We start from the raw sequence: 3,111 nt of genomic DNA on the forward strand, positions 1-3,111 counted from the left end.
AGTAGGGGGTGAGGGCATGTTCTGGAGGGGGGGTGGGAGTGGCCAGGGAGAGATCAACTGGGGGATGGCGGGAAGGAGACTTATGTAATACTTTAAACAATAAAGAATTTAAATTTTAAAAAAAAGAAAGGAAGCCCCAACTGGTTTGGCTCAGTGGATAGAGCGTCGACCTGCAGACTGAAAGGTCCCAGGTTCAATTCCGGTCAAGGGCATATACCTTGGTTGTGGACACATCCCCAGTAGGAGGTGTGCAGGAGGCAGCTGATCGATGTTTCTCTCTCATCGATGTTTCTAACTCTCTATCCCTCTCCCTTCCTCTCTGTAAAAAATCAATAAAATATATTTTTAAAAAACAAGGAAAAGTCAGTCTCATATTACCAACAAAAATAATAATCAAAGCAGTCAAATGTACAAGTGCAATGTCATTCAACTCCTGATCGCATTCACTCTAACAACACTTACTGAATGTCTACTATGTGACCCCAAGCTGGAGTCACAGCAGAGATACATAAAACTTGTCTCTGCCTTCAAGGAGTTCACAGTTTAGTGGAAGAGACATACATGTAAACAAATAATTATAATACATTATGGTTTGTGCTATATAGCATAAGCCTGCACAAAGTGCTTGGGAATGCAGAAAAGGAAGAACTGCACCTGATAGAGACAGGAAGGCTGAATAGTTTTCCAGAACAAGAGATTTGGGGAGAGGGTGATAAGAGGGAGGACATCCCAGGAAAGGTAGAAAGGGGGTTTCCCAGGAAATAGTGTAAAATTCTGACTGGTTGTGACTTAGCTCAGTAAAAGATGAATCAAGAAAGTTGAGAAGCCCTAACCGGTTTGGCTCAGTGGATAGAGCGTCGGCCTGCGGACTGAAAGGTCCCAGGTTTGATTCCGGTCAAGGGCATGTACCATGGTTGCGGGCACATCCCCAGTAGGAGGTGTGCAGGAGGCAGCTGATCGATGTTTCTCTCTCATCAATGTTTCTAACTCTCTATCCCTCTCCCTTCCTCTCTGTAAAAAATCAATAAAATATATTTTTTTAAAAAAAGAAAGTTGAGAAGTGGCCTGGCTTTGAAGAGACCTGTATGCCTTGTTAGGGAGTTTGAACTTTATCACATACACAATGGGAAAAATCAAAGAACATTTTAAGCAAGGGAATTTTATGATCACATATAAGTGATATGGTCCCAGTTCTCCCTCCCAGCTGTGTGACTTTGGGCAAGACACTAAATCTCTTAACATTAGTGTCTTCATTTATAAAGTGAGGATAATAGTGGTACCTATCTCACTTGAGGAGTAAATGAGCTAATGTGTATGTAAAGCAATCAGCACAGCACCTGGCGCGTAATAAGAGCTCCATACATTTTAGCTATTATTACCAGGAAGGTTTCTTAGAAAGATAACTTCGTTGGCAGCACCAAACATACACTGTAATGATGATGTCAAAAGGTCCAATTAAGATGACATTGCAATTTAATCCAGTGATAAGGTCTTGAAAGGGGACTTGGATGTGGGAAACTAGGGAGGTGAAAAGGTGAGGGGTAAGTTTAGCTTGAGAGACTGGGTAGATCAGAATAACCATTAACCAAATTTAGAGATAAGGGTAGCCAGGGTATAGGAGTGTGGGTGCAGAAACAGATAAATGAGTTCAGTTTGGGACCTATGGAATGAGAAGTGAAGCCACCAAAGATGGGAACCTGGAGGATATCAATATTTAATGGGGAGGCCAGAAGAGCCAATGGAGAAAACTGGTCAGCGACCATACTGTCAGTATGAAGTGAGTAAGGGGGATTAGGAGGGATAGGGGAGACATTATCATCAGCTAACCTTTTGGTTACGTTACACAAGCCCATCACCCAATTCCCCAACAGGCGTTAACATGTTTCCTAGTCCGGTCTTAGTGTCATAGTAGAAAAATATTTGTGTGAAACTTAGTGTGATAAACACCTGAGTGATGTTTTTGAACATTTTTGAAAAACATGTTTGTGAAGTAACTTAGAAGAGTGTACCCCATAGATAAAGACTTGTTTTGAACTTACTTTGGTTGAAAACATGTTTTTAAGTGTATACCTGTGGCACGTTGATAGAAACTTGTTTTGCACCCTAATTGATAAGCACCTGGACTGCCGTGGGTAAACAACCTGGCTATACAACGGGACCCAAACCAGAGACTATGAATCGTCTCCAGAAGAAGCCCAGATCGACTGGCGATCCACACTAGCTCCACGTCCTGCTCCACGCCAAACGGCAGAAGACGGCTAATACCCCCAATCGAGCCGCTATTCAACTCCCTGACCTGTCGGAGACAAGGTCGAGGCAGGAATCTTCGTGAGATCTCGAGTGGTAAAAGCCCTGGAAATTCGTTCCTAACCTGATTTTGCCAGCCACCAGACGGCGCTTCAGCTGCCTCCAGAGGAAGCCACGCTTTGGGGACCCCGTTAAAGCCTGTACCCAGGGCACCAGGAATTTGTGTGAGTAATAAAGTGCTTTGTGATTTGCAACTGAATATATTTGTGTGGCGTAATTCCCCCAGCAGTCTTAACTATATTAATATAAGGTCAGATGATGATGCCTACCCTCGGTCCTGCTTGCTTAGAGTAGTCTCTTCGCTAGCAACTACTTAATGTCCGAACACCTGCACGGTTAAGTTTATCTCAAGGGACGCTGTGAATAACACCCCATATACTCTACTCGGACACTTCGCTTCTTGCTTCTCAGTTTTCTGCCTCTTTCTTGTAGAGAGTGCATTTTTTTTTCCTTTTGCCCTTTTTTAACTGAAAGAAGGAAAAGTCTAGCATCTCTCAACACGGCCACCTACGTGACCCCGAATCACAAGGAAGAGGGTGAAAAGGGGGTAAAAAAGGGAGAAAAAAATTTTTAGAAAAGAAAGAGTCCGTAACCACCTTCCATAAGGTCCCACCTCCAGCTATCCTGCCACGCCGCTCTTCTGCCACCCTTATTGGCTCCTGGCCGCAAGGCAGGGCGGGAAATGCAGTCCTCAAGCCAGTGCAGGGTGGCACGACTGAAGAACTCGGTTTCCCAACTGGCTCTCTAGGTGCATGCGCAGATGGCTGCTCCGGCGAGTGGTAAACAGAGACGTCAGGCTGGGGC

This window comes from Myotis brandtii, unplaced genomic scaffold (assembly GCF_000412655.1).
Source record: "Myotis brandtii unplaced genomic scaffold, ASM41265v1 scaffold481, whole genome shotgun sequence".
In the NCBI taxonomy this organism is placed as follows: domain Eukaryota; kingdom Metazoa; phylum Chordata; class Mammalia; order Chiroptera; family Vespertilionidae; genus Myotis; species Myotis brandtii.